Source organism: Strigops habroptila, chromosome 12, assembly GCF_004027225.2.
Source record: "Strigops habroptila isolate Jane chromosome 12, bStrHab1.2.pri, whole genome shotgun sequence".
In the NCBI taxonomy this organism is placed as follows: Eukaryota; Metazoa; Chordata; class Aves; order Psittaciformes; family Psittacidae; genus Strigops; species Strigops habroptila.
Window position 1 is genome coordinate 8,645,500 of NC_044288.2, and position 13,245 is coordinate 8,658,744.

Sequence of the window (13,245 nt, forward strand, 5' to 3'; positions counted from 1 at the left end):
CCCGCTAATAGGATTCTTCTCTCACAATGAAAGGTCTCCTTAGCAGCGTTTAGCGTCGAGAATGAGGCAGTGTCAGGTAGAAACTGAGTGTATTTCAATGGAGAAATGTATGCTAACGAATTCCAAACTTGAGCGCTCTGTGTTCTGCAAAGTATTTGTGATGTGCTTTAAAAGTAGAAACATCTCCAAAGGTGTGCATGTAAGTGGGAAAGTTAATGAGAAAATATTAAGGTTAAAACTCAAAGCAATTTGAGTGTGTGCTTAGAAGCTAGAAATCCAGGTTGAATAAATAGGGGAGGTGACAGAAAGTAAAGTGTTTTCAAGTGTGTGTGGGAGGGAACCACAAAAGACTTTCCAGCTGTTTACAAATGGGGAGAAGAACATGCAAATGGATTTGGTTGTGAGTTTGCCTGGGCAGGTTTGTAGTTTTGTACCTCTGCTGCTGTCTCTCGTGTGCCTTTATGCAGAGCTGAGGTGCAGGTCCCGACATGCAGAGGGCCCGATTCGTGTGACTGGGGCTGTGTGTCCATGTGTGCAGCTGGGGCTGCACATGGACATGGCAAACTGCATCCAGGCATCCTGAGAAAGAGCCTCCAGGAGGTGGCTGGAGAGCGGCTGGGACAGGGGCAGTTGTGCTGCGGATCCTGGTGTCCTGGGCTGCCCCATCCCTGGCAGTGTTCAAGGCCAGGTTGGACACAGGGGCTTGGAGCAACCTGCTCTAGCGGAAGGTGTCCCTGCCCGTGGCAGGGGTTGGAACTGGAGGAGCTTTAAGCTCCTTTTCAACCCAAACTGTTCTAGGATTCTGCAGTTTATGCTTTGGGACTAGTGCAGCGTCAGCCCAGCCACAACTGGGAGCTCCTGGAAATTCCAGTGTGTTGAAAACAGAATCTTCAAGATTTAAGTTACTTAAAAGAAAGAAATAAATATCAAAGCATTTTTCAGAGACTCATTAATTTCCCAGACTTGGGAAGAATTTCAGAGGGAACAAAGAGCATGTCCCTGATGCAAATTCATGCAAACCAGAATTGAGTTCCCTTCTCCAAGGCATGGGAAACAGGGTTGTTCAGTGGCAGGTCAGAAGTATTGAAATGAGGCAAGGCATCATTTTTCCCCTAAGCTGCTGCTTGGGAATGCAGGATTCACTTTGTCCGTGTTTTCCCCAAAATTCTGGGCAAACGAGGGTGATGCTGCTGCTGACTCAGCAGGTTTCCTGGCCGGTGGTTGTACAATGCACATCAAGCCAGAATGGGAACCAGGCCCAGCTGGTCCTGGGCATCGTCGCAAGTGACGCAGTTTCCAGTCTGGGCTCTGTGTGTGTGCATGGCTGCGCGCTGTGTGGCTCAGAATGAATTCTGTGACTTGACTTGTATGTGAAGTACCAGAGGGTCTGTACTTGCTCTCGTAGAGATGCATCATTCTGTAAATACAGTGGAGTTTGGGTGCTTTTTTTGGTGCCTCCCAATTTCCCAGCTCCTATTTCAAGCCTCCTTGCTAGGACAACCTTGTCCCTCATTTCCCCTCTGGCCTACCAGCCCAGCCTCAACACTTCTACTCTGCTACATGCACCTGATTCTAACTGTTCTCTGAATTTGGTGGTTCCTTTGTTCCACCTGGCTGATCCGAGCAGCACAGCAATGAGAGCAGAGCTCGGAGGTTTCACAGCTGTGGATGATGCTGAGCTTCCAAAAGAAATTCCAGGAATAGCCGTGTAAGCTATGGATTGAGTGCATGGAGACTTTAATACACCGAGTCTCTACTGAGCTTATGCAAAGTGATTGTTCAGGGATTTAAATTTAGCCCCAAATTCAGAGCACTTTGATTTCACAGCGAATCAAAGCCAAGTGCTTGGTGCAGTGGCTGTTCGCTGCCAGGTTTTCGGTGTGAACTTGAAGGGACAAGAGCTACTGTTTCATAAAGGATTGTCAGAATCTTTAACTTGAGAAGACGATGTGTTACCCTGAGACATGTCCTTAAACAGCTGGAACACTTCATCTGACCACCTAAAAAGAGAACCCCCTAATCCCATGAGCAGAGCTGCAGCTGGAATGTTCCAGTCAAACGGATGAACATTTGTTGTAACAAGTACCTGGCGCAGACGTGAAGCACTGCTGGTTTGTGTAGGACCTTTCTAGAACACGCAAACCTCTCTGGTTTTCTTCCTGAATACGAAATCACATCTCTCTGCTGTGGAAGTTTGTTCTTGGTGCAGCATTCCATCCATGGAGCTGTATGAGATTGTTTCTTGGATCATGGACTTCCCTGCACCTGTCTCAGTTACTGCAGAGGCTTCTGGCTTCAGGAACGGGGAAGGAATATGGTTGGAATGTGAAAAGAATGTCTTTTTGCTATTAATCTATCCAGGAGTACTTGTGCATTGGGCTGTCCTGAGCCTGTGCTTAATGAAACCTCAATCCTGGTTCGAAGCTTTTTAGAGTTGGAAGGGACCTTAAAGCTCCTCCAGCTCCAACCCCTGCCACGGGCAGGGACACCTTCCACTAGAGCAGGTTGCTCCAAGCCCCTGTGTCCAACCTGGCCTTGAGCACTGCCAGGGATGGGGCAGCCACAAGAGAGCTTCCTTCTCTTTTTACGATAATAAATATAAATCAGCAAGAGTTTTGTTTGGTTTTTTCTGAAGAAAGTTACTAATGTAAAGTTACAAATACATATTTATTTTAAAATTGTCAACAAACTTCCCACAAGCTGTAAAGCAAATGGCTTAGCTGGTTAGTGTGCTCTTTGAGCTGAGTTTTGGGGTAAGCTTAGAGCCTATAAAATGTCAAGGTTTGACCCAAGGGTCTGTCTTACTTCTGTGGCTGGTCACTGTAAAGCTAATCTGGGTTTTACTGCTCTGAGTGCTTCACAGGTTACTCTGTTCAGTGACTGCTGACCATGGCCACGCTTTGGTGGTTCTTCAATGGTTTTGTGTGTTCTGAGTACCTTGAAATAAATTGTTTCATTTTGGGTGGAATTGGAGCGTTGTATTTGGCCCAGAACAACAACTTGTACTTCTAAGGTTTTTGTTAGACAAGCTGAAAAAGTGATTTTGACATGAACTCAAGCAATTCTTCCTGAACCAATTCAGTTGTCAAACTGAAAATATCTGTGATGGGGCAATGGCAGGAGGCTGCTCCTGGCACATCTCTGTGGCAAGGATCATGTCTCTGACACTTCCACCCATGTGAAACTGAGTTTCCAGCCCCCGCCTCATGAGAATTCCCTGCAAATCCTTGACAGAAATAAGTCATGTAAGGGGAGAATATGACTTTGTCTGCAAGCAGCATCTGTTCCTGGGGAAGCTGAGCTGCTGCTCCTGCCATGTGGCATTTTCCAGCGAGGACTGCAGAGCCCCATGTATCAGGCAGGTGCCAAACCATATCCAAGCTTGGAATTCCATGTGTGAGAATGACTTCGGGATGTGCCAGTCCCTCCCTGCCCTTCCCTTCGCACCAGCTGCTCTCCTTTTCCCCATGGCAGATCTCATGCTCATGTAGAGGAGACGCATAAATCCCTATGAAGGCCCATGGTAGGTGCTGTGGTTTGTAGAATGCTTCTGTGGTATTTCAGAGGTGTCTTGGGTGGTGTTTCAGGAGGGTCGGTAGAACCTCTTCTGACATGTTTATGAGCTTGCACATGTACTCTTGGGTGTCTTGGGATGAAGGATCTAAGGCCATAACCTGAACTCACCTCTGAAAATGCACCCACAAAGCTTGGCTGGTGTGTGCTTATCCAACATGGGAAACCTGGTCTGGTCAGCAGAGCAGGGAACTGGAAAACAGATTCTGCCATTAACCTACTGCATGAATGTGGCTAAATTGCTGTGTAGCTCCAAATCTCTCCATTGAATAGCTTCAGTCAGCTCTGTCTGAGAAGTGTTGAGTTCAAAGCACCTCTCTATATGCTTATATAGATACATATTGCAAGTAATTTTGCCTAAATTACATAAAACAGACTGGTAGAACAAGAAGGATTTGCCCATGTTAAATAAGAAAGAAGCCCTTTCTGGGTTTGTGGGGCTTGTTAGTGAACTGTCAGGCATTAGAACAGAATTTCACCTTGGGTGTCTAAGGAAATTGCTTCTTTTAATATTTAAAATCAAATTTCAAAAGCCAAGATGAATTATAGCATCTTGTCTAAGCACTTACAGCAGTTTCCACAACAGACACCTTCTGTGCTGCCTGTTCTCTGGTAATTAACTTCTTACAGCTTTACCACATTAAAACATCTTGACATTTGCTCCTGAGCTTTTTCCATAGTGAAAACTCCTGCAGAAGCTCTTGTGAAATTTGCATTGTGCACAGCTTGCAGAATACAGTCCTTATGAGCAGAGATGGTTCATGGAAAGGAAAATGTGTGCTGCTGAACATGCTGATCTTAAACATAAATGCATTTGTACGTTATTCTGTCGTTGCAATGCCTTCTGAAGTCCAGGGAGGCTCCAAACCTGAAATGATTAGCTGGCATTTCCAGACTATAGGCCAAACAAATGCTTACCAAATGTGATTAATGAGCCAGGTTTGCTTGGAGGCCTCTGAAACTCTTTTTACTGTTTGATGATTGGAATAATATTGCTTTGACTTGTGAAAATGTGTGCACAAGTCGTGCTGGGAGACAGGCTGGGGTTTTTCAGAAGACATTAGTTCACTCCTGCTGGGTTTATGTATTTATAAGCTCCATGGCAGAAAACAAAGGCATATAAGACAGACATACCTGTTGCCAGTCATTGAGCTGAACTGTTCTTGATGCCCAGACCTTCATGTTCTGTATCAGTTGACCCTGTGTAATTTTCCCCTTAGCACCTCACACGCTGCAGGAGCAGGCTGCTGGCAGAGTCCATGGCTTTCCTTGCTGTATATTGGTTTATTTGGGAGCGTAATAATCCTGCTCTGGATCTGGAATTTAATCACTTAATGCTCCTTTTCCTTATGGTACCTAATGGCTACATTATTTATTTAGCCCCCCAGAACAAAGACCCCGTTGTACTCGAGTGTTGTGCGGGAGAGCAGGGAGCCTTTGCCATGTAACTGGATCGATGTTCCAGCAGAAGCACTCGCTGTGTATTTGTTAGGTGCAGGGAAGGGGCAGCTCACACTGAGGGCAGCAGCTGGCACTTTGCTCCTCAGCCTGGTCCCGGGGGAACCATCACATCCCTCTCTTCTTACTTTACTCACATTTTACAGCACTTAAACAAATAGATCACCATTTCTTTGGGAGTTGTTTATTGCCATCCTGTGCTGCTCTTTAATACTTGGCTACAAGTGGGATTCCTCAATTTAAGTGTAGTGACAAGTTGCATTTAAATTCTATTTTTATAATTATTTGTGGAAAAAAGCAGAGGAGTGACACATTCCTGGCACAGAACACCCTATTTTTTGAATGCCCTTTCATTTAGCCAATGTAAAGAAAGAGTTTTGCCATAGATTCCCATAGAATCAGTTTCAGACTCCAAGTGGGTTTGTAGTGAGCCTGTGTTTGCAGGCTGAGTGATAGATGCACCTTCCTACTTCGGGCCCTAAAGCTGCTTGTGTTTCACACCCAGACTCAGTTTTATATCGAAGGGAGCTTGGCACAGCCCTAACACTGACCTGGTTTGGGATGAATTCCTGTGTCACAGCTCGAGCTGTGGTGCTGCTGAGACACGGTGTCCTGCCCAGCAGCACGCTCTGCTCCCCTGGCATCGACTCGACGTTCACCCTGTTCCTCTGTGAGCTCTTCCAGCTCAGTAACCCCTGGGACAGCTTCTGCCACATTAGCAAATGGAATCAACTCAGCAGAGCCCGACAGGTACAAGAGGTGCAGCGAGACCAGTGTTGGGGGTAGGAAAGAAGGAAGTGGGAAGAGAAGGAGAGATGGCAATTACTCCCCTGTCAGCAGCAACATTGACTCAGCTGCATTTCCGTTTAAATGCTTTGAGCAGATTCCATTCCAAGGTCCAGGGATCGCTGTTAATCCGTGAGCAACATGAAATGAAGTTCAGCTGATTCAGGGAACAGTATTAAACTGTAAAATTAAACCCACTTATCCAGGCTGGTAAAGCCCCTTGATCCCAAAACTAAAATGTCTCAGTGTTGTGAGATATGGTATCATCTAAAGATGCTTCTCTGGGTTCAAAGAGCTCACGCTCTGGTGGTCTAGATTTAAATGTGCTTACAGTGTGGCTGCAGCTGGAACCTTGGTTGGCTCAGTACTGTTTCACTTGTCTAATGAGGCTTTCGAATAGGATTTAATTGTTCTCACCTAAACACCATTATATCTTTTACCAGGGACAAAGACTGTAACCTTACCCAGTCAAAGCTCACAGTGAAGCTTTACAGGACTAACAGCGTGGCCGTGCTGCCTGGCAGTGACACCAGTTTAAGGGCATTCTTGGCAGCTGAGCTTTCCCCAGCGCAGAGCCCCTTGCCACTGCTCCACACTGCAGCAGAAAATCCTGCTCCTTCCAGCTTCTTATATGGCTGTGAATGGGAAACCAGCCTCCAAAGGAGCGTGAGCAGAGGGAACTTGTGTGAGTTCCTTTGGGTGGAGAACATTTTGTACCAAGCAGGGACTGAAGGAACACGAGGACCTGTCTTTGGTACCTGGTACATAGGTGTGATTTAGAACAATAGTAGTGGCTTTGTGTTGCCTTTCTTCTATAAATTACTACCAAACAATTAGTTAATAAGAAATTATAAAAAATACTGATTGTTTGCTGTAATGTCATGCAGAAGGATTTCCTGCCATAGGAATTGCTGGATTCTAGTGAAAAAGTGGTGAATGTGTGTCTGTCTCAGTGCTCTGCCCTGCTAGCTGGTTTGGTTACGGGGTAGGGCAGCCACATCTGTGGAGCCTGGGATTGATGGGAGATCTCGGGGATGTTATTTTGTCTCTTAGGCTGCTGTTACTCAGATGGTTTTGGTGGGTAAAGCCCAGGATTTTTACTTTCTATCTGTGCTACCATTGACCTAGTTTTGGAAGCCAGTAACCCCGAGCAGCCATCTGTATCCCAGCTGATGCCAAGTAGTGACAACAACATCAAAAGGTAACACCCCGCTGGGCGATTGGAGGATTTTATGGGCAGCGTATGCTGTTTGTGTTGCTTCCCCTTTGGATTTCACTTCCTAACCCCTTGCAGCATTCAGAAACAACAGGAGTATTGATGGTAACTACTGACATCTTTATCGTGAGTGTTATGAGGTTTTATGCATCTCTGAAAGCATTGGCTACAGAGATTTGAGGCTTCCCTGGAAGTCTTAGCTCTCAGTCAGGAAATCTACCGTGTATACCACTACTTTTGGTTGTGAAGAGTTTGCAAACATAATGTAAATGCACTTGAAACATTTAGGAACCCAGGGACAAATGAATCAACCTCAGCTCTGTTGTTTTTACAAAACCTTGGATTGTTTTTACTCTTTGCCCTGTTTATTATTGTTACCATGTAAGTTTATAGCTAACAAACCTAAGCGGCTTTGCCAGGGCTTGTGCATCTCCTGAGAATACTCTGGTTGTTTCCTTTGGTGCTGAATGAACGGTTGCTGTGCTCGTGTCTGATACGAGGGCAAGGTTCTGCCTTGGTGCTATCATGTTCTCTGCCTCTAGTGTATTGTGGTGTTTTGAATTGCCACAAGCAGCTGTAAATTCTCTCTTCTGGGATCTCTCCATCACATCTCATTCAATCCGTGCTAGTCTTTAAGCATATTGCTGTGGTTCAGTCGGGGCAGGGCTGTGCTTACCCCCATCTCTGACGTGTTTTGGCTGTTCTGGGTTTGACTCTGGTGGTGGGGCAAAGGGCAACTACTCAGCCCAAATCCACAGCACTACATGTAAAGGCAGTGGGAAGGTTTAGCTGTTGATGTCTGTATAACATGGATCTCCTGTGGTGGTCGGGACCCTCGGGGAGCTCTGCCCTGGCTCCCTGTTGGCTCTGCCAGTGTCTCGCAGGCTTGTGGCTTCCTCAGGTGAGTGTGGCTGTGATCCTCCCCGATGGCAGTGCTGCTGGAGCCAGCCATGGAACAATTCACCCCTGTGAGGTACAAACCACATGTAATATGTGATAACTTCTTTACAAGGCAACTGCTTTGTAACTTAGAAGTAGCATTTATAGAATTTGTAGACCATAGAATCCCAGCCTGGTTTGTGTTGGAAGGGACCTTAAAGCTCATCCAGTCCCAACCCCTGCCACGGGCAGGGACACCTTCTACTAGAGCAGGTTGCTCCAAGCCCCTGTGTCCAACCTGGCCTTGAACACTGCCAGGGATGGGGCAGCCACAGCTTCTCTGGGCACCCTGTGCCAGCACCTCAGCACCCTCACACGGAATGCACGAAGCTCCTGCACAGAGAAGGCACAACCAGCATCATGTCACCAGTTGTCCCCAGGGGAGAGCTTTGCTCATGGCCTGGCAGGAGGAGCAGCTCAGGATTGTCTTCTTCCTTCCAAGCTGGTATCACGCAGTGTGAGGTGCTTTTATTCTCATTTCTTGGGCTGTTGGGAACGGTCCCTTCACCTCCTGTTGCAGAGCACTTGGCTCCATCAGATACCAAGTTGCTGCTTTGTGAAAACAGTAAATGACCCAGAATGACTAAACACTGGGTTAGTTACTGAGTAACTTCCCGGGAGCCCTTCTCCATACTCTGGGTGTTACTGGTCACATTACCTGGGGTGGAAAATAAGTTAGGTGTAGGGATGGCCTGTTTGGGTACAGGATAGTGAGAGGAGCCTGGGTGTTTGCTTGCAGAAGAACCTCAAAAATGAGTTAAATGAATCAGCAGTGAACAGTATTCCAGAGGCTTCTGTATTCCCCTCATGCACAGGGGATGTGGAGTTGAGCTTTTCCCAACAGAATGATCCCTATCCTCTCCTTCCATGCAGTAAACCAGGGATGGATTTGGAACTCTGTGGTGGCTGTGGCAGCATCTGGCTGGGGACCGTGGTGAAGCCAGGCAAGAAGCAGAGGCTGAATCTGTGTCCCACCATCCTGTGTACAAACTGGATGTAGCCACGAGTGAGCAGATTACTTCTGCAGGAAACGTGGAAGGAACCCCCAGTTTTCCCTTGAGAGATGATACATAAGAACAAATGAGAAGCTGCTGCCTGCATGGTGTTATCCAGTTGGGAGCTTAGTTTGGGGGGTGGGGGGGAAATTACAGTGGCATAAAATTGGCTTATTTTTTTAATCCCAGCTGGAAACTAGTGGGAATTCAATCTCCCCAGATAAGGATCTTAGTATCAGGCTCTACTGCATAGAGTTGGAGGTAGGAAAGAATTTATTGTGGATGTTTGAGCTGGTTCAGAGTGGCAAGGGGAGGTGAAAGCCTCAATCTGTGCCTTCTGTGCTGTCTTATGAACAGAACACTTGATAAACCCCACTGCAAAGCCTGCAGCACACTAAGCACAGCTCCAGTGTTTCCTTGAACTGTGTTAATTTTTATTGTACAACCCTTTTCTCTCCCCCTCTGAAAGCAGAACTTAATTTGGTAAGAGAACCAAATCTCACTACTTTGGTGGAGTCAATCTACTTTCAGTGGCTTTAATTAGCTCTTGTCCAGCAGTGCTGCTGCTCTTGCCCCTCTGGCCAAGAGCTGGGGACAGCGAAGGCCCAGGCGTGGCCGAGTGAAGGATGCTCTTCTGGCCGTGCTGTCCCGGTGGGATGCACAGGAGGGAGTGTGTGAGTGCTGGGGCCTCAGCAGCATCTTCATGGAATTTCTCCGTTGTGCCCACACGGGAGTCGTGGCCGCTGCCAACAGCTTGGGCACAAAAAGCACCGCTGTTAATAATTGACTGGTGCGATAGCGAAAGGGCCGAGCCCGCGGCCTGCTTCCCTCCCGGTGCACTGCAGCGCTGGGCACGGCACAGGGCAGCTTCCAGCAGCGAGGCACAGGGGCGGCTGTGGAAGTCACTTGTGCAGCTTGATGCTGGTGCTGGGTGTGGAGCTGCTCGGAGATGTCCCAGTGGTGTGATGGACCAGCTGAGAGACCGGGAAAACCACCTCTGGTACTGCGTGAGCTGCACTGGATTCACTTCAGGTGCTGGTGTTAGGAAGATCTGTCCTGCAGACGTGGCCGGAATGTGGAGCCAAAGCATTAGCTTTTGTTTTCTAAAGAGAAAACTGGAGGTAGAAAGCTTGTTCTAGCTATACTTCCCATGGATATGCCTTCAGATCTCTAGAGGTAACTAACCCAAGCATCATCTCAGAGTGTGTGTGTGTGTATATTTTAGATGGCTGTATCTGGCATATATTGTCTCTGTAATTCAGCCGTTGCTGTGATGCCTGTCTGGATATTTGCTTTATGCAAGAGAAGAGTGAACATAACACTCTGGTTACTCAGTGTTTGTATTGTGTTTGCTGTAAATCTGGTGGAAAGGATCTGCTGATCTGTGATCTAAGTAACTGCTCCTTAATCTCCGGGTAAGTGTGTGTGTTTGGGGAGGGAGAGTGGTTCCATGAAACCCTCCGTGCAGACCTCTGAGGGCCACAGTGTCTGTGTCCATTTACAGCCTGGGTGATCTCTGTAGTCTCTCCATACAAGCAGATTTTCCTTCATCTGGACAGTGGCCTTTGGAGCATGGCCCAGGAGGGTGCCACACCAGTCCTCACACCTCACAGAGGTTGTGTGATGTTATGTGGTGTGGGTGCTGCCAGGTGCACCCAGCAATGCCTATGCCCATGGCTGTGGGTGCCTGTGGGCATCCTGGCAGCAGTTTACAAGTGGTTTGCAATGTCTCTGCAGCACAGGAGGTGTGGGGGGTGTGCTGAGCTGCACACCCTGCAGAGCTGTTGGTCACACAGGAGATGGACCATTAGACATGTATTGCAAGAGAACACCCAGACCGAGGCATGAGCTAGTGGAGGTGGCAGGAGGGAAAGTGTAACGTTGGAAAACAAAGTGTGGAAGTGTTGTGTCTTCTATTGATCCTTTCTCCCCAGCAAGGGCTCTGGGGTTTTTTCCAGAGCATCTGCTGCCAAAGTCCGTCTGCTCCCATCCCTTCTGTAAAGTCAGCAGGAACACAAATGAAGGAGCAGGATGTACCGTAGGAAATATTCAAACCACATTTGAAATGTTTAACCTGGGGTTGAAAGCAGCTTTAGGCACGTGTGAGTACACAAGGCAGCCTGAACGTGAGGGCTTGGCCTCTGTATCTGTGTGTGAAAGATGGCAATGTTCTTAGGGCAGCGTGCGAGCTCTGATAAAGCCCAGGAAAGGCAAATTCTGATCGATAGAGTGCTGTGGGTGCCCTTGCTTTGGGATGTGTGGCACTTGGTGGAGCTGCCAGTTACAGGCACTCGGATTTTTCTACTTACAGGCTGTTAATAATGGGCATATTTTAAAACCCTATAGCACAGAGGGCTCACTGGGGTTAGCACCTCTGGGCTCCAACCACACACCAGTGGAAAGAGATGCTGAACTGGCTTTCGCCTGTTTAGGGGCCAGTTTCTTCTCTTGTGGGCTTCACTGTGGAAGCTCCGTGCAGTCAGTAGCAGTCAGGAGACTGAGAATTTCATTCTTCTCTGGTGTTTCTTGTTGGTAAGAATGAGAAAGCATCTGAGGCTGCTCTTACCACTGATCTGTGAGTGTGTGCTCATCTGCAGTTTACCCTGTACCTGGAAATGAAATCTCTTTCTCCTTGTTATGTGTTAAAACAGGATGGTTTATCCATCAGAGGGAAAGCAGTGCCAAATGTGTCCTGATCCGTCTGAGCCTCCCTGCCTCTCTGTACCAAGTCGTGTGTGTGTAAGTAGCTATGTGCCTTTAAAAAGCAGCCTTCTTCCTAAACTTGTTGGGAGAGGACACTAGTGAAGGCTTTTTACTTTGAATTTTCTTCCGTGTTCTCTAGGATACAGGATAATATGGACTGATTCTGAAAGCATGTGTCCAAAAATCAACACTCTCATCAGGTTTTTTCTCTTTCTGGAAGTCTATAATTCTTTAATGCTCTTGAATATTTCTGGGTCTGTTCTTGCAGCAGTGTGGATGGTAAATTTATGGCAATAAAGGAACTTGATTAGTTTCTAAAAAGGAAGGAAAATTGCGCTGAAGTAAGAAGGGATGAAATGGAAATGATTAGAGAGAAACGTGTGCGCTTGGGCTGAAGCTGTGATTTCTGGCAGAAGCGTGCTTTGAGAAGGGCTTTCAGAGATAGAAACAAAAATAAGTGTTCGGTGCTCAGCAGATGAGGGAGTGATGATGATGGGAGCCAAGAGCAATTTTTGAGGCTGAATAAGGGAAGTCAGGGAATTCGAGGACAATGGGAAGTATGCAGCGGGTGACTGCTCTCATTAAAAGGTCAGACTCTGCTGGTGCTCAGAAAAGGCCTCTCCGGGGCTGTGAGGAATTGCCAACCCTCATCATCCTCATTAAACCCTTGGCCAGAGATCGGACCGTGGATCTCTGGCCCAAAAGCATTTTATTTGGGCCACAGCTTTACATCAGCCAAGGTTGCATGTCACTGAGATGCCAAACGTTCATGTTCAGCAGTGAGATGTCATCACTGGGTGGGAAGTGGCGCTGGGGAAGGTGTAGCTGGACCTGTGCTGGCACTGTGGCTCGAGCAAAGCTCCTGCACTCATCGGTGGGAATCTCTTCCTTCTGCAGAGAGCAAGGCATAGCTGGGTGAGGAAGTTCAGGCAGATTTGTCTCCCCACTGCCACCTTCCCCACCAGGAAAAGGGGATATTAAGATGCATTAATATTATTTTCATCCTCCCTTAAATGACTCAAGACACTTTCATCACTCCAGAAAGCCTCAAGTCTGTGTCTGTGGCTTTCACTGGAACTGTGTACATTCCTCAAACTGTGCTGAGATTTACTTCTGTGCACACAAGGCTTAAACCTCATCTAAACCCCATTTAGGCTGTTTTGAGAATGTCTGATCCTGTGACTTTCCCTGGCTCCCAGTAGCAGGGTAAGTTTCCCATTGGGCCTGTGTAAGCCAGACTCGAAAGCTTGTCCTTGGGTTTAGATGTATGATACCCTTGGCAAGCGTTAGCTACATGCATGATAGTGCTGGCAATGGCACTAGATGGGAAATCTGGGTTTTAGAGTCCTCAGAAATCTTTGCAAGGAAAATACAGACCATCAGAATGTGTTTTCCAGTCATCTAAAGGGGATGTCATCTGATACGTTTGCCTTCCCCTTTGAAACCTGAAGCTGAAAGCCCCAGGAGATAAAAGGGTTGATTGTAGGGTAGCAAAAATAATAACAATAAAGGGAAAAAGAGAGAAACAGACTTTCAGAGCCACTGGGCACAAGGGTGATCAGCAGCCACGCTTTC

At 47.2% G+C, this 13,245-nt stretch overlaps 1 protein-coding gene across 5 annotated transcripts in view; it reads left to right on the forward strand.

The window, feature by feature from the left end:
* Positions 1-13,245, forward strand: part of SHROOM1 (shroom family member 1) — a 28,492-nt gene that overhangs the window by 1,793 nt on the left and 13,454 nt on the right. The window contains exons 1-2 of one of the 5 annotated variants that reach the window (XM_030504659.1): positions 10,082-10,143; positions 11,619-11,706. The exons of the other annotated variants lie outside the window; for them this stretch is intronic. The gene's annotated coding sequence lies outside the window, so the exon portion shown is untranslated. Of the gene's footprint in view, positions 1-10,081; positions 10,144-11,618; positions 11,707-13,245 lie in introns of those variants that run through there. 5 annotated transcript variants of the gene reach the window in all.